The sequence below is a fragment of the Accipiter gentilis genome, unplaced genomic scaffold (genome assembly GCF_929443795.1).
Source record: "Accipiter gentilis unplaced genomic scaffold, bAccGen1.1, whole genome shotgun sequence".
Lineage (NCBI taxonomy): Eukaryota > Metazoa > Chordata > Aves > Accipitriformes > Accipitridae > Astur > Astur gentilis.
This window is the reverse complement of record NW_026061041.1, coordinates 323,641-348,206: the sequence shown is the minus strand read 5'-3', so window position 1 is coordinate 348,206 and position 24,566 is coordinate 323,641.

Genomic DNA, 24,566 nt, shown 5'->3' with positions numbered 1-24,566 from the left:
ATAGCACAAGAACAAAAGAGAATGGGTCTTTATTGTCCTTCATGAACTTGAGGGGCTGCAAGAAACCAGTGAAGTTACAAGCCTGGATTCTGTAATGTCGCTATCAGCATAATTTCCAGATCAAAGATCCGGCCTCCTGTTACGATCATCAAACATAATTTTGAGTTCAGGGGACAGGTCATCACAACACTATGTTAGGTAGAGTATAAAACCTTATCATCAGATTCTCAGCTAGTTTAAGTCAATGTATTCTGTGTGTTCCGCTGAAGTCAACGAAACTAAACACACTATCATAGGAAAAAGATATTTCAGCACGCCTCAGACCTGGAAAACTATCTTGAAAAATGCCCGTAACTTTTAACACAAATTCTCTGCACTTCCCACGATCTCTCAACAGCGAGCAGTAGTAAGACCCTAACAGTTACTTGCAACCTATTTCTTGCATAGCATTCATTTTTATTTTAATTTTAAAAGGGGCAACTAATAAATAAGATTTTTGCAGCTACTCACAAAAATCAATAAGCAAAGACATTTGTTCCAAGACTTAAATTTCTTGTATAATTTAAAAAACTAGCAAAGCTCTGTAAAGTAAAATAGATACATTTACCTACTAATGTAGGAAACTACAGACAAACTTCAGGAAATGACCAAAGGTGCAGAGGATAGGCTAATGCCTATTAGCATTAGGTAGAAAAACAAGGTAGAAAAGGTAGAAATGCCTATTAGCATTAAGGTAGAAGAAGAAGAAGAACAACAACAACAACAAAAAACCCCCAGAAGTTCTACAGAAAAATGAGTGAGCAGCCCACAGCACTGGCAGACAACAGATTTTTTTATCCCCGCTTCCTCCACCCCTTCTTCTTACCCCCCCACCCCCGTTTTTTTTTAAAGGAAATAATTATTCTATTCTGAAACATATTGCCAGTGATGCAGTTGAAGCCAAAAGTTTAAATGAGTTCAGGAGAGAATTAACCGAATTCTAACACATGTGCCAACACAACTGCTATAAAAAGCATCTGCATCATGGTGAAATGCAAACAGCTACTCTGAGAACGACACATTATTATTCACTAAATTTGCCTTTTACCCTGTTGTATAGTTACTAATGTTGAAAAGAGTCACTGCTGTGCAAGAAACTAAAACTTACAGCGCTTCATGCTCGGAGAGAACTGTGGCCCATCAGCTCGTGGCTGTGAAGTCTTACAACTTAACACGTTGCAGTTGCACACCAGCAAGTTCTGAGGTGGACTGCCGACTGTATTCAATAGTCACAGCTTATGTAGGAGGATATGATAAACTTTACTTATTTGCCTTTAACCGATGCTCCAAATATTTTAAAGTCGTTCTTAAAGCAGGTTACTGGTTTGATTACCCTTCATACAAAATCCTCCTTCAAATGGAGGTTTCTCTTCTCTTCTTTTCAGATTTAAGGCATGAACAGAAACCACACCTGCATCATCACTGAAATCAGTGCCTATTTTTCAATAAACTTTAGCAGCAGCATCAGAATTCGTCCTCAAGTACCGTTCATAAAGCAAATGCTTCATTCTTCAAAACTTTTTTTAGCAAAGGTTAGTAATGCTGTACCACAGACTCTCACGCCCAGTCACACATGTTCTTCCCGACACTGTTACGCAGCTTAGTATTTTAAAAATCGCCATCCTAACTGCGTACCTGATACTACTGGTTCTCCCCTTTTTAAAGTCTGATGTTAAGGAAAAGCTGCAAGTCCTACAAAACCAGGCAGACTTGCTTGTTCATGCCAAAGAGAAAAAGGTTAAGCATTATTAAAAAATAAGACTATTGCCTACCTTTAAGTATCCATAAAGCTATCAACATGAACCGTATGGTGGCCTGTTAGCATCGCTATTTGAACACGGGCATGCAAAATGTCCTTCAGTTAAATTCCAAACTCTATGAAGTAATTGGTGGGCAATTCCCCAAGGATAAAACGTCTATCAAAAGCCAACAGTAAGCCAGAAATCTCTTTCCGTTTCATAGGGTAAAAAAAAAATAAATACAGTGAATCCTGAAAAAAGAAATAGATATTAGACAGGGAACGCCTATATACTTATAGGGCAAGTAATAAAACATTTAGTGTTTTGATTTTATTTTTTTTTATGTCATCACAATAGTTAGACAAACATGGAAACATTTGCAACAGCAATACTTGGGTCACTTTAAAATCTTGGTAACACTGAAATACAGGGCAGCGAAAGCTAATGATGTGGGGAGGGGACTTTAGGTCTTATTATTTTCAGACACATTCACACACACACACACATATCTATATACACACGCGCACTCCACAACTCCAAAGAGCTATCTTAACTATGTCTGCCAGTAAACGGAAATAGTAGGCAGAAAGGAACCATATCTATACTAAGACAGTTAGCTGTGCCGTAAAACTGAAGATCACTGCAACCAGTGCCATCTTAAAGAAGAAAAAACAACCACCACCAACAACAACCAAAAAACCTGAAAGGAACCATCACTGTGCATGTCATAAGCATGAAGTTATTTTAACCTGATGACTACTCTGCTCTATACTTTAAGCATCATGAAGTTTTTATGTATTTTTAAAGTCTAAGGTTATTATTTTAAATGGCCTACTTGTAGTGGCAGCCCAAGTAGCATTCTGGAGAACACCACAGTGCCCACAACTTCTACAGGTCAGTGCAGTCTGATCAAGCACTACATTTCTAGGGGAGGAAAACAAAAAACCACTACCGCTCATTTATTCAATTGAAAAGCTTATTACCTGTACCTTCCAAAGCAACAGGCTACAGGAACACTGAATGCAAAGTAAACCAGACCCATCTGGAATACTCTGACTCAGTCTCAGCTCCAAGTTACACATCTTTCATTTCGTATTTGAAGGCATTAACAGCATTTGGATGCACAGAAACTGTCTTTACAGTGAAGTCTGCAGACCTCCGAGTCAAAAGTTAAAATGTCTTCCTAAATTATAACAGTATTAGCACTTCCTCTGAAAAGGAGTGAAAAAAACACAACCAGGGAAGGAGGAAGTGACACAACACCAAGGGTTTTTTTCCCAGAGATTACAAAATCCTGAGAGAACAAGATGCTTGTGCTATCAGAATAAAAATCCCCAAAGAAACAAAAGAGTTTACCTTTCCCTTGGAAAAGTTACTTCTGAGTCAAGATCTGCCCTTTTTCTCTCCCAAGCATGAAATCTCTCTTCAGCTTAAGACTCTCTTCTACTGCAGTAGAAATTTAGTGCACATGCTGGAACCTGGACAGAATCTTATTTAAAAAAACAAACAATACAATAGTACTACAGTGGCTAGAAATCTTTTACATATTCTGATGAAAAGACTCAACTTATTTCTAGGAAATAAAGTGTTTGGGGCCAAAGCCAACAGATGATGTTCATGTAAGGTTAAATTTTTATTAATTTTTTTTTTTTTTTTTTTTAAATTGATATATTGAAAAAAGCTGGAGAAGGAAGCGGGGACAGAAATGAAAAACCACTCAGGGAGTCAGTGGTATAGACTGTCACCATGCAATCTCAATATTGTAATTGCAGATCACATAGTCAGAACAAGCCAGTCAAAAGTAGCACACTCCCTGGGAGAGGGGCGGGAGTCTCTTCCCCCTTGTCTTTCAAGCCAAGACCCAACTAGCAGAAGGCAGCTTTTCTGTCAGATAAAGCAAGGCAAAAGGATCATGTACAGCAACTTCCTTGCAGCCTCTTGCTCCTGAGCACCCTTCTTCACCTCTTTCTTTCTTTCTCTCTTTCTTCTGGTGATGGGAAGGCAAAGCATGTTCTGTTCCTGTGAGCCCATACTGCTTGTCCCTATAGTCACAGCAGGCACCTGTGATTCCTCTCCGAAGACATTTACGCATAGAAATCAGTTGAGTGGTGTGTTACGGAAGCATAAGCTGCAGTGGACGTGATTTTGAATCAGTTAATTTTGTGCCCACCATGACAAAATAAAACCAGCAATTTCTTACTTTATAGAAATTCTCCTAAAGTAGTAGTTGCCCCCAACAGCTGTCAAGTTTTTGTATCACAGGAGAACAAATGCAGCCAAAAGAACATTTTCTCTAAAAGGACCACTCCGAACTACACAAGCAGGCAGGCACAGGCAGCTCCCGATTTAATAAAGCGTATGTACACAGCACCACTTAGTGGTGCAAGCGGAGTCACCGCTGACAGGAATGAGAAGCTTGAACACCAACCTTCCCGCCCCGGCTCCCTGGACATGAACGATGTCTGGTCTGTCTGTCCTCACTCGCAAAATACCACTACAATGCCTTTACTACCAGAGAGTACATCTGCCAAGCAAAACAAGTCCAAGAGGGCTGAACCTCAAGGCCAGCAGAACCAACGGCTGCTGAGCATCAAACAGATGCATCCACTCTGAAGAGCTTTCAGAATTCTGCAGCACTCTACCACACGGTTTCTGGCAACACAGCCTGAAGCAGGGTTTAAACAAATGATCCAGCTTAGTATCTGCCTGTAGTGCAAAGAACAGCAATCTCTTGGCCCACGATTTGGGTTTTATATAGACTTGGGCCATAAACAAATGCAACAGATGTAGAAAAACTGAAGACCGACAGCAACTGGAACGTAACTATTCTTTTTCCACTCCATCAACCCGTTGGAAAACTAACTCACTCGTGCACTTACGTAACTGAGCACAAAGAGAACAAAAAGAAAGGCTTTTATTCAGAACAAATTAGTGTGTCTTTACAGGAAAGTAACGGTTTCAACTTACAAAACCAGCATCATCATTAGTGATGCACCTTTCCTGAATAAGGGATAAAAGAAGAGGATAACCATTGCTTTTACTGATACGTTCTTAATAATTAGGCTGAGCACTTCTAAAGAGGAAGAACTTTGCTGCTTTCAGGACCGAAGTAAGAAAAAGTCTAAAGCATAGTCTTCCTGACGTGGGAAGACGTGTCCGCAAGAGAGGCACAAGATCCGATACAGAAACGTATCTACGTCTCGCTGAAAATTTGCACTCTAAGCATCACCAGCTTCTGCTTCCAGGGCAGTATACCACCAGCTTAACCGGAGGGTAGTAATTTTACCCCACACAAGAAGTCAGAACATGCACTATCCTTTAAGGAGGCAGAACAATAACCAAAGCAGAAAGAGGCTTAGAAATTAAGGCAAGATGGCACTTGCTCAGACACACAGTGAGGAGGTGCAAGCTGGGTAAGACAGCAAAATGGAGATTGTTCCTCGTTCACACAGAGCTCATTTCGACTCGAGTTGGTCGTCCTCTCCTCTTCCCACAAAATTAGGAATGCTTTTACGTAGGAAGTCCTGACTTTGTAGCCATCTATGCCGACAAACAACAAACTATTCTAGGTCTGCTCTTGTGGTATTTAGGAAGTCGCAGAATTCAGCTTAGGGATGCATAATCACAGTATTTAATTACTGTTGCAGTACTGACCTACCTACACCAGCAGAGAATAAACTAAAAATCATAGTGCTTCTGATTTGGTATAAGCCAACAGACCTCCAGATTTTTTTCAGAGCACGTAAAGGTACAGCTCTCTGGGCATCACATGGTAATCATAACTGCCAAATGACTTGACAAGCTTGTAAACATCCAAACCGCTGCAAACACATCTATACATACAATAATGGATAAAACGTAGATGCATTCCACCTACACGCTTATGCAGGCAAACACTCGTGAGTTAAAAGCCACTGTATGAACCAGCTTACGGAGCGCTTAACAAAGCCAGTGATTCCCTGGCACACCTGAAGACCAGAAAAACATTCACCAAATAAAGTTAGGGACATGCTCTTTTTTTTTTTTTTTTTTTTTTTTTTTTTTTTTAAACTGTAACGTGTACTAAGACAGCAAGGTCACTTTTCCAGCATCATTCATACACACATATGCCCCAGAAGCTACTTGAAATTACCTTGTGTAATGGAATTGTCTGGAAAGCTCAGCTTAAAGTAGCTGAGCTCAGTGACTGATTGATTTACAGGTACAGAAAATAAATGCATGCAGCATTTTAACAATGCTGACTTACCAGTGTTATGTTATTTCCATTTAGCAAAATCTGGTCTAGCTTTGTGATTCTTCTGCCCTCAGACGGAGTCTCACTGAAGCAGCGTTAAAAACAAATAAGTAAGCACACATAACCAGGGACAACAGTTCCAGTTTTGATTACAGAATAAATCTCTACATTAAGATGGCAGTTGTTGGAACTAAGAAATGAATTGGCCACGCTGCAGCCTGATCTTGACAAATTGACCGCCTGGATAAAGCAAGCTATCTGGCAACTAAAAAGATCCATTGTACTTTTCTGCTCAGTACACCTAAAGATACAGATTTCACCCTCGAAATCTCGGCAATTTCTTGAATACCACCAACACTCAGAACAGGTTTCAAATAGCAACGTGGCAGGACAAAGTAATAAATGCTTATCCTTAAGTCTGCTAACTCTCTAAGCCTTTGCCTAGACCTTAAGGAAATGTAAAAACAAACAAACTACTGGAAAGTTCAACACACAATCCACGCAAAGTTAAGGCTATCAAGTAGGAACCGGATTACAAGTATAAGTCATGCAACAGCTACTCTATGACATGGATGTCCTGAACAGATCCTCCTCTACAGTTTAAGTCCAAGGTACAAACCATTCAGCTGGCAAGTATTCCAAAAATATAAAACCTCTTTGCTTACAGAGCTTACACAGTATTTTTCCCCAGGAAACCAAATGTTCAAGAGGAACAGGAGGCAGAAACAACATTTACAATTCTGTAACGTCTTCTAGCACCGTATCTGAAAATCCAGTTTCAAGGAAAATAAGGCCCCGAATTTAAAAATAAAACTATTTCCAGTTATTTCCATGTCACACTGAGCTGTGATTTTACCTGTAAAACAAAAAAATCAGAACAAGACAACTGATCCATACAAAAAAGGCTCTCCTATCCGGCTCTCTTTCAAATGCTGGCATTTTCTGTGACTTGGATTTTGCCTGTTATTATGAGATCATTACATCACCTATCACACAAGTGTAGCTTTGTTATCTTTGAAAGAAAAGCTGCTAGACAATATACAACACAAAGTTAGACAAGCGAGGGCAGTACACAGGGATTTCACAGGCACTCTGGAATTGGGCACCCGACTTGAATTCCTGGCTTTGAAAACCTCTCTCCGAATGACTTACCGTCTTTCACTAAGATCCAGCAGCAGTTCTCTCCTGTGCCTCATGCTCTTCTTTAGCCAGCCAAAGCCCACGGAGCTGCACTGTAAGCTTGAAGGCCAGTGTGCCAGCTGCGTGTCCTATTTCTGTCACCTAGTTCTTATGTACCGTTTCTTGCTAATCAAAAGGCCCAGTGAATCCTCCTCACACATCACACTTGAGGTAGTACATCCAAGCAGTATTTCTGCCGCGCTACATTTGCACGGATTAGCTGCTGAACCCTCCAGATGATGTACTGCTTTTCAAGAAGGGTGTAGTATAACTGGTGAGGGTCTACAGTAAGTCCAAGAGGGTGCTCAACGATGTACAGGAGTCTGACTTCAAAGCATAAATTGAAAAACAGCCTCTTAACCTAGAAAGGGCAATACTGAAGAGAAAGAACAATGTTTAAACTCTAAAAGGTAGCTATAAGGAAGAACTTTTCTGTGCATCCACTGCACACAGTTACACGGAATCATGGGGCTTAAATTACAACCTGAAAAACTTAGGGTATGTGGCAATCTTTGCAACAGTAGTAATAATTACAGGAAATGTTTAAGAATAAATTAGGCAAGCATTTGTCAAGAATGGTACAGAAAGTTGATCATTCACCTCTAGAATGAGAGCAACACTAGACTACCTTCAAAGGTTCTTCTTTCCCCACTGCTGTCCCTCTCCGTATTTCTACCCTCAAACACAAGCATCATCCCCAGCTCTGCACTTACAATTCTATCTGCATATGCACATGTCTAGAGATGCACATTTATTTCTTCGTTACACACAGCTGAAGGAGACTACTCAGAGGTAAGCCAATTTACATAAACAGCTTTTGAAAGTTAAACACCTCAGCTTCTTGCAAAACGTCAGCCCAACAGAACACCGTCAGCCCAACAGAACACCGGGAGCGGTATGTAAATCCTTATGCCAAAACTGCATTCTCTTAAATCTTATGAAAACCATCTCTAATATAAAGCCTGACTTGTCCATTTTCTGACACTCCCCTTCTCTGTCATCAAGGTACTTATTAGACAGTAAAACAACTGACGGGGTAAACACCATAACTAGCACAATAGCTGACTTCCGTAGCAGTTGCATATCAGGTCTGAAGAAATGTGAGTTTAGTAGGTAGATACACATTCAGAAATGCACAAGAACTGAAAGGAGTAATCTGTAACTGGTAGACTAAGAACACTGCAATAGCATGCAATGTAAATCAACATGCACCTATAGGGAAGGGAAGTACAGAAACATTCTTCTGGATTGAAAAAAAAAAAATATACGCAGCAATGGTAGGAAAAGGTACTTGGAACGTGCCACTTTCAATCCACTGAAACAATGTCTGCAACAGCAGTAAGAACACTGGCAAACTACCTTCTCTGTTCCACAGGGCCTTGAAACCCATACGCATTGTCTGTTGCCAGTTGCCCTTAGGAAACAAAGGCGCTGCGATCAGTAGAAGCGTGTAGAACACCAGAAATGAAACTTTTGAGTATGTCACATGCAAGATCCTCATTCTCCGTACAGTCTACAAGGTTACACAATTGTAAAATACTTTGTAAGAATGAGAATCCTGACGTTTGCCTTGGATTAAAAAAGTTTTAAAACTCCGTTTTGAGTTTTTTTTCCAAGGGTTTTAGAAATAAAAGCATCTTGGTAAAGTGATTTTCACACACTGCACAGACACAAGCAGTGTTTCTCCCACTGCGAGAGGAGTATCAAAATACTCTTATCTAATATGTTATAGACAAAAGTGACCAAGGTCACAGGAGAATCTGTACTTTCCCACTGATTACAAGGAACGGGCCAGCTGCTTTGTGCCTCCTATGCAGCTGGAGCATGCAGTTGCCTGGTAACTTGTTCCGACCTATTGCATCTTAATCACATATACATGGAGGAATACCAAGCTGACCGCTTAGGTTTATCAGCCAAAACAGTTTACAGCAACGCAATAGTTTAGAGCAATTCAGGAAGTTTAACACTGAATTTAGGTATGCGCTTATATGGTTTGACGAACAGAACTTTTATAAATGAAAGGGAAACAACAGGTGACTTTAGAGCATACAAAAGGTATAGTCTACAAACCAAATATCAATTATTAGCAATGTTTCCCTGTTCAAAGGGCATCACTTAATGTCTCAGACTCAACAAGCATGAACTGACAGACTGTTATGATTTGAAAATTTTAAAAAAGTTCTAATAGTGTGCCCAAAACAGAGCTGTTTCAGTGTTCAGGCTAGACTCGTTGTCTCCAGTAAATACATATCTTAATTCTAACACAGGATAAAAACCGATTTATAAATTTCCTCTTGTAAAAATGAAACTGTTCCAATCACCCTGTTCACTCCTATTTAAGATATTAAATAGGGCAAATCAGAAGTAACTTGAACCAATCCCTCCCACCCAGCTATAAACCAGGACCATATACAGCCCTTGCAGACTACACAAGACCCTGTCTCATTCCAGCCATATCATTAGCACAAGCTGTGCAAACCCATGCAAATCAACAGGTTTTCCAGGCATAAAAGCAGACTCCAACAGCAGTTAAGCCACTTCTTACAACTGACAATGTCATACTTCCATCACTGATTATAGCACAAGAACAAAAGAGAATGGGTCTTTATTGTCCTTCATGAACTTGAGGGGCTGCAAGAAACCAGTGAAGTTACAAGCCTGGATTCTGTAATGTCGCTATCAGCATAATTTCCAGATCAAAGATCCGGCCTCCTGTTACGATCATCAAACATAATTTTGAGTTCAGGGGACAGGTCATCACAACACTATGTTAGGTAGAGTATAAAACCTTATCATCAGATTCTCAGCTAGTTTAAGTCAATGTATTCTGTGTGTTCCGCTGAAGTCAACGAAACTAAACACACTATCATAGGAAAAAGATATTTCAGCACGCCTCAGACCTGGAAAACTATCTTGAAAAATGCCCGTAACTTTTAACACAAATTCTCTGCACTTCCCACGATCTCTCAACAGCGAGCAGTAGTAAGACCCTAACAGTTACTTGCAACCTATTTCTTGTATAGCATTCATTTTTATTTTAATTTTAAAAGGGGCAACTAATAAATAAGATTTTTGCAGCTACTCACAAAAATCAATAAGCAAAGACATTTGTTCCAAGACTTAAATTTCTTGTATAATTTAAAAAACTAGCAAAGCTCTGTAAAGTAAAATAGATACATTTACCTACTAATGTAGGAAACTACAGACAAACTTCAGGAAATGACCAAAGGTGCAGAGGATAGGCTAATGCCTATTAGCATTAGGTAGAAAAACAAGGTAGAAAAGGTAGAAATGCCTATTAGCATTAAGGTAGAAGAAGAAGAAGAAGAACAACAACAACAACAACAACAAAAAACCCCCAGAAGTTCTACAGAAAAATGAGTGAGCAGCCCACAGCACTGGCAGACAACAGATTTTTTTATCGCCGCTTCCTCCACCCCTTCTTCTTATCCCCCCACCCCCGTTTTTTTTTTAAAGGAAATAATTATTCTATTCTGAAACATATTGCCAGTGATGCAGTTGAAGCCAAAAGTTTAAATGAGTTCAGGAGAATTAACCGAATTCTAACACATGTGCCAACACAACTGCTATAAAAAGCATCTGCATCATGGTGAAATGCAAACAGCTACTCTGAGAACGACACATTATTATTCACTAAATTTGCCTTTTACCCTGTTGTATAGTTACTAATGTTGAAAAGAGTCACTGCTGTGCAAGAAACTAAAACTTACAGCGCTTTATGCTCGGAGAGAACTGTGGCCCATCAGCTCGTGGCTGTGAAGTCTTACAACTTAACACGTTGCAGTTGCACACCAGCAAGTTCTGAGGTGGACTGCCGACTGTATTCAATAGTCACAGCTTATGTAGGAGGATATGATAAACTTTACTTATTTGCCTTTAACCAATGCTCCAAATATTTTAAAGTCGTTCTTAAAGCAGGTTACTGGTTTGATTACCCTTCATACAAAATCCTCCTTCAAATGGAGGTTTCTCTTCTCTTCTTTTCAGATTTAAGGCATGAACAGAAACCACACCTGCATCATCACTGAAATCAGTGCCTATTTTTCAATAAACTTTAGCAGCAGCATCAGAATTCATCCTCAAGTACCGGTCATAAAGCAAATGCTTCATTCTTCAAAACTTTTTTTAGCAAAGGTTAGTAATGCTGTACCACAGACTCTCACGCCCAGCCACACATGTTCTTCCCGAGACTGTTACGCAGCTTAGTATTTTAAAAATCGCCATCCTAACTGCGTACCTGATACTACTGGTTCTCCCCTTTTTAAAGTCTGATGTTAAGGAAAAGCTGCAAGTCCTACAAAACCAGGCAGACTTGCTTGTTCATGCCAAAGAGAAAAAGGTTAAGCATTATTAAAAAATAAGACTATTGCCTACCTTTAAGTATCCATAAAGCTATCAACATGAACCGTATGGTGGCCTGTTAGCATCGCTATTTGAACACGGGCATGCAAAATGTCCTTCAGTTAAATTCCAAACTCTATGAAGTAATTGGTGGGCAATTCCCCAAGGATAAAACGTCTATCAAAAGCCAACAGTAAGCCAGAAATCTCTTTCCGTTTCATAGGGTAAAAAAAAAATAAATACAGTGAATCCTGAAAAAAGAAATAGATATTAGACAGGGAACGCCTATATACTTATAGGGCAAGTAATAAAACATTTAGTGTTTTGATTTTATTTTTTTTTATGTCATCACAATAGTTAGACAAACATGGAAACATTTGCAACAGCAATACTTGGGTCACTTTAAAATCTTGGTAACACTGAAATACAGGGCAGCGAAAGCTAATGATGTGGGGAGGGGACTTTAGGTCTTATTATTTTCAGACACATTCACACACACACACACATATCTATATACACACGCGCACTCCACAACTCCAAAGAGCTATCTTAACTATGTCTGCCAGTAAACGGAAATAGTAGGCAGAAAGGAACCATATCTATACTAAGACAGTTAGCTGTGCCGTAAAACTGAAGATCACTGCAACCAGTGCCATCTTAAAGAAGAAAAAACAACCACCACCAACAACAACCAAAAAACCTGAAAGGAACCATCACTGTGCATGTCATAAGCATGAAGTTATTTTAACCTGATGACTACTCTGCTCTATACTTTAAGCATCATGAAGTTTTTATGTATTTTTAAAGTCTAAGGTTATTATTTTAAATGGCCTACTTGTAGTGGCAGCCCAAGTAGCATTCTGGAGAACACCACAGTGCCCACAACTTCTACAGGTCAGTGCAGTCTGATCAAGCACTACATTTCTAGGGGAGGAAAACAAAAAACCACTACCGCTCATTTATTCAATTGAAAAGCTTATTACCTGTACCTTCCAAAGCAACAGGCTACAGGAACACTGAATGCAAAGTAAACCAGACCCATCTGGAATACTCTGACTCAGTCTCAGCTCCAAGTTACACATCTTTCATTTCGTATTTGAAGGGATTAACAGCATTTGGATGCACAGAAACTGTCTTTACAGTGAAGTCTGCAGACCTCCGAGTCAAAAGTTAAAATGTCTTCCTAAATTATAACAGTATTAGCACTTCCTCTGAAAAGGAGTGAAAAAAACACAACCAGGGAAGGAGGAAGTGACACAACACCAAGGGTTTTTTTCCCAGAGATTACAAAATCCTGAGAGAACAAGATGCTTGTGCTATCAGAATAAAAATCCCCAAAGAAACAAAAGAGTTTACCTTTCCCTTGGAAAAGTTACTTCTGAGTCAAGATCTGCCCTTTTTCTCTCCCAAGCATGAAATCTCTCTTCAGCTTAAGACTCTCTTCTACTGCAGTAGAAATTTAGTGCACATGCTGGAACCTGGACAGAATCTTATTTAAAAAAACAAACAATACAATAGTACTACAGTGGCTAGAAATCTTTTACATATTCTGATGAAAAGACTCAACTTATTTCTAGGAAATAAAGTGTTTGGGGCCAAAGCCAACAGATGATGTTCATGTAAGGTTAAATTTTTATTAATTTTTTTTTTTTTTTTTTTTTTAAATTGATATATTGAAAAAAGCTGGAGAAGGAAGCGGGGACAGAAATGAAAAACCACTCAGGGAGTCAGTGGTATAGACTGTCACCATGCAATCTCAATATTGTAATTGCAGATCACATAGTCAGAACAAGCCAGTCAAAAGTAGCACACTCCCTGGGAGAGGGGCGGGAGTCTCTTCCCCCTTGTCTTTCAAGCCAAGACCCAACTAGCAGAAGGCAGCTTTTCTGTCAGATAAAGCAAGGCAAAAGGATCATGTACAGCAACTTCCTTGCAGCCTCTTGCTCCTGAGCACCCTTCTTCACCTCTTTCTTTCTTTCTCTCTTTCTTCTGGTGATGGGAAGGCAAAGCATGTTCTGTTCCTGTGAGCCCATACTGCTTGTCCCTATAGTCACAGCAGGCACCTGTGATTCCTCTCCGAAGACATTTACGCATAGAAATCAGTTGAGTGGTGTGTTACGGAAGCATAAGCTGCAGTGGACGTGATTTTGAATCAGTTAATTTTGTGCCCACCATGACAAAATAAAACCAGCAATTTCTTACTTTATAGAAATTCTCCTAAAGTAGTAGTTGCCCCCAACAGCTGTCAAGTTTTTGTATCACAGGAGAACAAATGCAGCCAAAAGAACATTTTCTCTAAAAGGACCACTCCGAACTACACAAGCAGGCAGGCACAGGCAGCTCCCGATTTAATAAAGCGTATGTACACAGCACCACTTAGTGGTGCAAGCGGAGTCACCGCTGACAGGAATGAGAAGCTTGAACACCAACCTTCCCGCCCCGGCTCCCTGGACATGAACGATGTCTGGTCTGTCTGTCCTCACTCGCAAAATACCACTACAATGCCTTTACTACAAGAGAGTACATCTGCCAAGCAAAACAAGTCCAAGAGGGCTGAACCTCAAGGCCAGCAGAACCAACGGCTGCTGAGCATCAAACAGATGCATCCACTCTGAAGAGCTTTCAGAATTCTGCAGCACTCTACCACACGGTTTCTGGCAACACAGCCTGAAGCAGGGTTTAAACAAATGATCCAGCTTAGTATCTGCCTGTAGTGCAAAGAATAGCAATCTCTTGGCCCACGATTTGGGTTTTATATAGACTTGGGCCATAAACAAATGCAACACATGTAGAAAAACTGAAGACCGACAGCAACTGGAACGTAACTATTCTTTTTCCACTCCATCAACCCGTTGGAAAACTAACTCACTCGTGCACTTACGTAACTGAGCACAAAGAGAACAAAAAGAAAGGCTTTTATTCAGAACAAATTAGTGTGTCTTTACAGGAAAGTAACGGTTTCAACTTACAAAACCAGCATCATCATTAGTGATGCACCTTTCCTGAATAAGGGATAAAAGAAGAGGATAACCATTGCTTTTACTGATACGTTCTTAATAATTAGCTGAGCACTTCTAAAGAGGAAGAACTTTGCTGCTTTCAGGACCGAAGTAAGAAAAAGTCTAAAGCATAGTCTTCCTGACGTGGGAAGACGTGTCCGCAAGAGAGGCACAAGATCCGATACAGAAACGTATCTACGTCTCGCTGAAAATTTGCACTCTAAGCATCACCAGCTTCTGCTTCCAGGGCAGTATACCACCAGCTTAACCGGAGGGTAGTAATTTTACCCCACACAAGAAGTCAGAACATGCACTATCCTTTAAGGAGGCAGAACAATAACCAAAGCAGAAAGAGGCTTAGAAATTAAGGCAAGATGGCACTTGCTCAGACACACAGTGAGGAGGTGCAAGCTGGGTAAGACAGCAAAATGGAGATTGTTCCTCGTTCACACAGAGCTCATTTCGACTCGAGTTGGTCGTCCTCTCCTCTTCCCACAAAATTAGGAATGCTTTTACGTAGGAAGTCCTGACTTTGTAGCCATCTATGCCGACAAACAACAAACTATTCTAGGTCTGCTCTTGTGGTATTTAGGAAGTCGCAGAATTCAGCTTAGGGATGCATAATCACAGTATTTAATTACTGTTGCAGTACTGACCTACCTACACCAGCAGAGAATAAACTAAAAATCATAGTGCTTCTGATTTGGTATAAGCCAACAGACCTCCAGATTTTTTTCAGAGCACGTAAAGGTACAGCTCTCTGGGCATCACATGGTAATCATAACTGCCAAATGACTTGACAAGCTTGTAAACATCCAAACCGCTGCAAACACATCTATACATACAATAATGGATAAAACGTAGATGCATTCCACCTACACGCTTATGCAGGCAAACACTCGTGAGTTAAAAGCCACTGTATGAACCAGCTTACGGAGCGCTTAACAAAGCCAGTGATTCCCTGGCACACCTGAAGACCAGAAAAACATTCACCAAATAAAGTTAGGGACATGCTCTTTTGTTTTTTTTTTTTGTTTGTTTGTTTTTTTAAAACTGTAACGTGTACTAAGACAGCAAGGTCACTTTTCCAGCATCATTCATACACACATATGCCCCAGAAGCTACTTGAAATTACCTTGTGTAATGGAATTGTCTGGAAAGCTCAGCTTAAAGTAGCTGAGCTCAGTGACTGATTGATTTACAGGTACAGAAAATAAATGCATGCAGCATTTTAACAATGCTGACTTACCAGTGTTATGTTATTTCCATTTAGCAAAATCTGGTCTAGCTTTGTGATTCTTCTGCCCTCAGACGGAGTCTCACTGAAGCAGCGTTAAAAACAAATAAGTAAGCACACATAACCAGGGACAACAGTTCCAGTTTTGATTACAGAATAAATCTCTACATTAAGATGGCAGTTGTTGGAACTAAGAAATGAATTGGCCACGCTGCAGCCTGATCTTGACAAATTGACCGCCTGGATAAAGCAAGCTATCTGGCAACTAAAAAGATCCATTGTACTTTTCTGCTCAGTACACCTAAAGATACAGATTTCACCCTCGAAATCTCGGCAATTTCTTGAATACCACCAACACTCAGAACAGGTTTCAAATAGCAACGTGGCAGGACAAAGTAATAAATGCTTATCCTTAAGTCTGCTAACTCTCTAAGCCTTTGCCTAGACCTTAAGGAAATGTAAAAACAAACAAACTACTGGAAAGTTCAACACACAATCCACGCAAAGTTAAGGCTATCAAGTAGGAACCGGATTACAAGTATAAGTCATGCAACAGCTACTCTATGACATGGATGTCCTGAACAGATCCTCCTCTACAGTTTAAGTCCAAGGTACAAACCATTCAGCTGGCAAGTATTCCAAAAATATAAAACCTCTTTGCTTACAGAGCTTACACAGTATTTTTCCCCAGGAAACCAAATGTTCAAGAGGAACAGGAGGCAGAAACAACATTTACAATTCTGTAACGTCTTCTAGCACCGTATCTGAAAATCCAGTTTCAAGGAAAATAAGGCCCCGAATTTAAAAATAAAACTATTTCCAGTTATTTCCATGTCACACTGAGCTGTGATTTTACCTGTAAAACAAAAAAATCAGAACAAGACAACTGATCCATACAAAAAAGGCTCTCCTATCCGGCTCTCTTTCAAATGCTGGCATTTTCTGTGACTTGGATTTTGCCTGTTATTATGAGATCATTACATCACCTATCACACAAGTGTAGCTTTGTTATCTTTGAAAGAAAAGCTGCTAGACAATATACAACACAAAGTTAGACAAGCGAGGGCAGTACACAGGGATTTCACAGGCACTCTGGAATTGGGCACCCGACTTGAATTCCTGGCTTTGAAAACCTCTCTCCAAATGACTTACCGTCTTTCACTAAGATCCAGCAGCAGTTCTCTCCTGTGCCTCATGCTCCTCTTTAGCCAGCCAAAGCCCACGGAGCTGCACTGTAAGCTTGAAGGCCAGTGTGCCAGCTGCGTGTCCTATTTCTGTCACCTAGTTCTTATGTACCGTTTCTTGCTAATCAAAAGGCCCAGTGAATCCTCCTCACACATCACACTTGAGGTAGTACATCCAAGCAGTATTTCTGCCGCGCTACATTTGCACGGATTAGCTGCTGAACCCTCCAGATGATGTACTGCTTTTCAAGAAGGGTGTAGTATAACTGGTGAGGGTCTACAGTAAGTCCAAGAGGGTGCTCAACGATGTACAGGAGTCTGACTTCAAAGCATAAATTGAAAAACAGCCTCTTAACCTAGAAAGGGCAATACTGAAGAGAAAGAACAATGTTTAAACTCTAAAAGGTAGCTATAAGGAAGAACTTTTCTGTGCATCCACTGCACACAGTTACACGGAATCATGGGGCTTAAATTACAACCTGAAAAACTTAGGGTATGTGGCAATCTTTGCAACAGTAGTAATAATTACAGGAAATGTTTAAGAATAAATTAGGCAAGCATTTGTCAAGAATGGTACAGAAAGTTGATCATTCACCTCTAGAATGAGAGCAACACTAGACTATCTTCAAAGGTTCTTCTTTCCCCACTGCTGTCCCTCTCCGTATTTCTACCCTCAAACACAAGCATCATCCCCAGCTCTGCACTTACAATTCTATCTGCATATGCACATGTCTAGAGATGCACATTTATTTCTTCGTTACACACAGCTGAAGGAGACTACTCAGAGGTAAGCCAATTTACATAAACAGCTTTTGAAAGTTAAACACCTCAGCTTCTTGCAAAACGTCAGCCCAACAGAACACCGTCAGCCCAACAGAACACCGGGAGCGGTATGTAAATCCTTATGCCAAAACTGCATTCTCTTAAATCTTATGAAAACCATCTCTAATATAAAGCCTGACTTGTCCATTTTCTGACACTCCCCTTCTCTGTCATCAAGGTACTTATTAGACAGTAAAACAACTGACGGGGTAAACACCATAACTAGCACAATAGCTGACTTGCGTAGCAGTTGCATATCAGGTCTGAAGAAATGTGACTTTAGTAGGTAGATACACATTCAGAAATGCACAAGAACTGAAAGGAGTAATCTGTAACTGGTAGACTAAGAACACTGCAATAGCATGCAATGTAAATCAACATGCACCTATAGGGAAGGGAAGTACAGAAACATTCTTCTGGATTGAAAAAAAAAAAAATATACGCAGCAATGGTAGGAAAAGGTACTTGGAACGTGCCACTTTCAATCCACTGAAACAATGTCTGCAACAGCAGTAAGAACACTGGCAAACTACCTTCTCTGTTCCACAGGGCCTTGAAACCCATACGCATTGTCTGTTGCCAGTTGCCCTTAGGAAACAAAGGCGCTGCGATCAGTAGAAGCGTGTAGAACACCGAAAATGAAACTTTTGAGTATGTCACATGCAAGATCCTCATTCTCCGTACAGTCTACAAGGTTACACAATTGTAAAATACTTTGTAAGAATGAGAATCCTGACGTTTGCCTTGGATTAAAAAAGTTTTAAAACTCCGTTTTGAGTTTTTTTTTCCAAGGGTTTTAGAAATAAAAGCATCTTGGTAAAGTGATTTTCACACACTGCACAGACACAAGCAGTGTTTCTCCCACTGCGAGAGGAGTATCAAAATACTCTTATCTAATATGTTATAGACAAAAGTGACCAAGGTCACAGGAGAATCTGTACTTTCCCACTGATTACAAGGAACGGGCCAGCTGCTTTGTGCCTCCTATGCAGCTGGAGCATGCAGTTGCCTGGTAACTTGTTCCGACCTATTGCATCTTAATCACATATACATGGAGGAATACCAAGCTGACCGCTTAGGTTTATCAGCCAAAACAGTTTACAGCAACGCAATAGTTTAGAGCAATTCAGGAAGTTTAACACTGAATTTAGGTATGCGCTTATATGGTTTGACGAACAGAACTTTTATAAATGAAAGGGAAACAACAGGTGACTTTAGAGCATACAAAAGGTATAGTCTACAAACCAAATATCAATTATTAGCAATGTTTCCCTGTTCAAAGGGCATCACTTAATGTCTCAGACTCAACAAGCATGAACTGACAGACTGTTATGATTTGAAAATTTTAAAAAAGTTCTAATAGTGTGCCCAAAACAGAGCTGTTTCAGTGTTCAGGCTAGACTCGTCGTCTCCAGTAAATACATATCTTAATTCTAACACAGGATAAAAACCGATTTATAAATTTCCTCTTGTAAAAATGAAACTGTTCCAATCACCCTGTTCACTCCTATTTAAGATATTAAATAGGGCAAATCAGAAGTAACTTGAACCAATCCCTCCCACCCAGCTATAAACCAGGACCATATACAGCCCTTGCAGACTACACAAGACCCTGTCTCATTCCAGCCATATCATTAGCACAAGCTGTGCAAACCCATGCAAATCAACAGGTTTTCCAGGCATAAAAGCAGACTCCAACAGCAGTTAAGCCACTTCTTACAACTGACAATGTCATACTTCCATCACTGATTATAGCACAAGAACAAAAGAGAATGGGTCTTTATTGTCCTTCATGAACTTGAGGGGCTGCAAGAAACCAGTGAAGTTACAAGCCTGGATTCTGTAATGTCGCTATCAGCATAATTTCCAGATCAAAGATCCGGCCTCCTGTTACGATCATCAAACATAATTTTGAGTTCAGGGGACAGGTCATCACAACACTATGTTAGGTAGAGTATAAAACCTTATCATCAGATTCTCAGCTAGTTTAAGTCAATGTATTCTGTGTGTTCCGCTGAAGTCAACGAAACTAAACACACTATCATAGGAAAAAGATATTTCAGCACGCCTCAGACCTGGAAAACTATCTTGAAAAATGCCCGTAACTTTTAACACAAATTCTCTGCACTTCCCACGATCTCTCAACAGCGAGCAGTAGTAAGACCCTAACAGTTACTTGCAACCTATTTCTTGTATAGCATTCATTTTTATTTTAATTTTAAAAGGGGCAACTAATAAATAAGATTTTTGCAGCTACTCACAAAAATCAATAAGCAAAGACATTTGTTCCAAGACTTAAATTTCTTGTATAATTTAAAAAACTAGCAAAGCTCTGTAAAGTAAAATAGATACATTTACCTACTAATGTAGGAAACTACAGACAAACTTCAGGAAATGACCAAAGGTGCAGAGGATAGGCTAATGCCTATTAGCATTAGGTAGAAAAACAAGGTAGAAAAGGTAGAAATGCCTATTAGCATTAAGGTAGAAGAAGAAGAACAACAACAACAACAAAAAACCCCCAGAAGTTCTACAGAAAAATGAGTGAGCAGCCCACAGCACTGGCAGACAACAGATTTTTTTATCCCCGCTTCCTCCACCCCTTCTTCTTACCCCCCCACCCCCGTTTTTTTTTAAAGGAAATAATTATTCTATTCTGAAACATATTGCCAGTGATGCAGTTGAAGCCAAAAGTTTAAATGAGTTCAGGAGAATTAACCGAATTCTAACACATGTGCCAACACAACTGCTATAAAAAGCATCTGCATCATGGTGAAATGCAAACAGCTACTCTGAGAACGACACATTATTATTCACTAAATTTGCCTTTTACCCTGTTGTATAGTTACTAATGTTGAAAAGAGTCACTGCTGTGCAAGAAACTAAAACTTACAGCGCTTTATGCTCGGAGAGAACTGTGGCCCATCAGCTCGTGGCTGTGAAGTCTTACAACTTAACACGTTGCAGTTGCACACCAGCAAGTTCTGAGGTGGACTGCCGACTGTATTCAATAGTCACAGCTTATGTAGGAGGATATGATAAACTTTACTTATTTGCCTTTAACCGATGCTCCAAATATTTTAAAGTTGTTCTTAAAGCAGGTTACTGGTTTGATTACCCTTCATACAAAATCCTCCTTCAAATGGAGGTTTCTCTTCTCTTCTTTTCAGATTTAAGGCATGAACAGAAACCACACCTGCATCATCACTGAAATCAGTGCCTATTTTTCAATAAACTTTAGCAGCAGCATCAGAATTCATCCTCAAGTACCGTTCATAAAGCAAATGCTTCATTCTTCAAAACTTTTTTTAGCAAAGGTTAGTAATGCTGTACCACAGACTCTCACGCCCAGCCACACATGTTCTTCCCGAGACTGTTACGCAGCTTAGTATTTTAAAAATCGCCATCCTAACTGCGTACCTGATACTACTGGTTCTCCCCTTTTTAAAGTCTGATGTTAAGGAAAAGCTGCAAGTCCTACAAAACCAGGCAGACTTGCTTGTTCATGCCAAAGAGAAAAAGGTTAAGCATTATTAAAAAATAAGACTATTGCCTACCTTTAAGTATCCATAAAGCTATCAACATGAACCGTATGGTGGCCTGTTAGCATCGCTATTTTAACACGGGCATGCAAAATGTCCTTCAGTTAAATTCCAAACTCTATGAAGTAATTGGTGGGCAATTCCCCAAGGATAAAACGTCTATCAAAAGCCAACAGTAAGCCAGAAATCTCTTTCCGTTTCATAGGGTAAAAAAAAATAAATACAGTGAATCCTGAAAAAAGAAATAGATATTAGACAGGGAACGCCTATATACTTATAGGGCAAGTAATAAAACATTTAGTGTTTTGATTTTTTTTTTTTATGTCATCACAATAGTTAGACAAACATGGAAACATTTGCAACAGCAATACTTGGGTCACTTTAAAATCTTGGTAACACTGAAATACAGGGCAGCGAAAGCTAATGATGTGGGGAGGGGACTTTAGGTCTTATTATTTTCAGACACATTCACACACACACACACACACACATATATCTATATACACACGCGCACTCCACAACTCCAAAGAGCTATCTTAACTATGTCTGCCAGTAAACGGAAATAGTAGGCAGAAAGGAACCATATCTATACTAAGACAGTTAGCTGCGCCGTAAAACTGAAGATCACTGCAACCAGTGCCATCTTAAAGAAGAAAAAACAACCACCAACAACAACAACCAAAAAACCTGAAAGGAACCATCACTGTGCACGTCATAAGCATGAAGTTATTTTAACCTGATGACTACTCTGCTCTATACTTTAAGCATCATGAAGTTTTTATGTATTTTTAAAGTCTAAGGTTATTATTTTAAATGGCCTACTTGTAGTGGCAGCCCAAGTAGCATTCTGGAGAACACCACAGTGCCCACAACTTCTACAGGTCAGTGCAGTCTGATCAAGCACTACATTTCTAGGGGAGGAAAACAAAAAACCACTACCGCTCATTTATTCAATTGAAAAGCTTATTACCTGTACCTTCCAAAGCAACAGGCTACAGGAACACTGAATGCAAAGTAAACCAGACCCATCTGGAATACTCTGACTCAGTCTCAGCTCCAAGTTACACATCTTTCATTTCGTATTTGAAGGTATTAACAGCATTTGGATGCACAGAAACTGTCTTTACAGTGAAGTCTGCAGACCTCCGAGTCAAAAGTTAAAATGTCTTCCTAAATTATAACAGTATTAGCACTTCCTCTGAAAAGGAGTGAAAAAAACACAACCAGGGAAGGAGGAAGTGACACAACACCAAGGGTTTTTTTCCCAGAGATTACAAAATCCTGAGAGAACAAGATGCTTGTGCTATCAGAATAAAAATCCCCAAAGAAACAAAAGAGTTTACCTTTCCCTTGGAAAAGTTACTTCTGAGTCAAGATCTGCCCTTTTTCTCTCCCAAGCATGAAATCTCTCTTCAGCTTAAGACTCTCTTCTACTGCAGTAGAAATTTAGTGCACATGCTGGAACCTGGACAGAATCCTATTTAAAAAAACAAACAATACAATAGTACTACAGTGGCTAGAAATCTTTTACATATTCTGATGAAAAGACTCAACTTATTTCTAGGAAATAAAGTGTTTGGGGCCAAAGCCAACAGATGATGTTCATGTAAGGTTAAATTTTTATTAATTTTTTTTTTTTTTTTTTTTAAATTGATATATTGGAAAAAGCTGGAGAAGGAAGCGGGGACAGAAATGAAAAACCACTCAGGGAGTCAGTGGTATAGACTGTCAGCACGCAACCTAAATATTGTAATTGCAGATCACATAGTCAGAACAAGCCAGTCAAAAGTAGCACACTCCCTGGGAGAGGGGCGGGAGTCTCTCTCCCCTTGTCTTTCAAGCCAAGACCCAACTAGCAGAAGGCAGCTTTTCTGTCAGATAAAGCAAGGCAAAAGGATCATGTACAGCAACTTCCTTGCAGCCTCTTGCTCCTGAGCACCCTTCTTCACCTCTTTCTTTCTTTCTCTCTTTCTTCTGGTGATGGGAAGGCAAAGCATGTTCTGTTCCTGTGAGCCCATACTGCTTGTCCCTATAGTCACAGCAGGCACCTGTGATTCCTCTCCGAAGACATTTACGCATAGAAATCAGTTGAGTGGTGTGTTACGGAAGCATAAGCTGCAGTGGACGTGATTTTGAATCAGTTAATTTTGTGCCCACCATGACAAAATAAAACCAGCAATTTCTTACTTTATAGAAATTCTCCTAAAGTAGTAGTTGCCCCCAACAGCTGTCAAGTTTTTGTATCACAGGAGAACAAATGCAGCCAAAAGAACATTTTCTCTAAAAGGACCACTCCGAACTACACAAGCAGGCAGGCACAGGCAGCTCCCGATTTAATAAAGCGTATGTACACAGCACCACTTAGTGGTGCAAGCGGAGTCACCGCTGACAGGAATGAGAAGCTTGAACACCAACCTTCCCGCCCCGGCTCCCTGGACATGAACGATGTCTGGTCTGTCTGTCCTCACTCGCAAAATACCACTACAATGCCTTTACTACAAGAGAGTACATCTGCCAAGCAAAACAAGTCCAAGAGGGCTGAACCTCAAGGCCAGCAGAACCAACGGCTGCTGAGCATCAAACAGATGCATCCACTCTGAAGAGCTTTCAGAATTCTGCAGCACTCTACCACACGGTTTCTGGCAACACAGCCTGAAGCAGGGTTTAAACAAATGATCCAGCTTAGTATCTGCCTGTAGTGCAAAGAATAGCAATCTCTTGGCCCACGATTTGGGTTTTATATAGACTTGGGCCATAAACAAATGCAACAGATGTAGAAAAACTGAAGACCGACAGCAACTGGAACGTAACTATTCTTTTTCCACTCCATCAACCCGTTGGAAAACTAACTCACTCGTGCACTTACGTAACTGAGCACAAAGAGAACAAAAAGAAAGGCTTTTATTCAGAACAAATTAGTGTGTCTTTACAGGAAAGTAACGGTTTCAACTTACAAAACCAGCATCATCATTAGTGATGCACCTTTCCTGAATAAGGGATAAAAGAAGAGGATAACCATTGCTTTTACTGATACGTTCTTAATAATTAGCTGAGCACTTCTAAAGAGGAAGAACTTTGCTGCTTTCAGGACCGAAGTAAGAAAAAGTCTAAAGCATAGTCTTCCTGACGTGGGAAGACGTGTCCGCAAGAGAGGCACAAGATCCGATACAGAAACGTATCTACGTCTCGCTGAAAATTTGCACTCTAAGCATCACCAGCTTCTGCTTCC